The sequence below is a fragment of the Haliotis rufescens genome, unplaced genomic scaffold (assembly GCF_023055435.1).
Source record: "Haliotis rufescens isolate VD_foot unplaced genomic scaffold, xgHalRufe1.0.p SCAF_18, whole genome shotgun sequence".
Lineage (NCBI taxonomy): Eukaryota > Metazoa > Mollusca > Gastropoda > Lepetellida > Haliotidae > Haliotis > Haliotis rufescens.
In genome coordinates this window covers 8,833,623-8,834,031 of record NW_025963868.1, presented here as the reverse complement: position 1 = coordinate 8,834,031, position 409 = coordinate 8,833,623, and positions in this window count along the sequence as shown.

The following is a 409-nucleotide window of genomic DNA, read 5'->3' as shown; positions in this document are numbered from 1 at the left end:
AACAGATGTCCTGTCGGACTGAGATGTGAAAGTACATGATGTCTTGCGAGGAAGTCAGTGGGCTAAACCGATTTTGTAGGGACATTTTACGATGGGGGTTTAAACATCTTCAACACCGCTTTCTTCTATTAATATCTCCACGACAGAAGATCGAGGTTAGTCTCCCTTCAATAACATGGGCAATGACGAAATACAGGCAGTAGGTGGTGAAGGCCGAACTGTTTTATACGATACATGTAGGATCTAACTTGTTTTTGGCGATACAGAAAAATATAAATTTGGAATAGATTCAAATTTCATAACAGACTGTTACTACTTTCAGCTATGATAGAAACCTCGACGTTATTAACTAGGGTGAGCAGTGGCGCAACTTGGCTAATTTTAACTGTGAGCCAAATTAATTTATGAG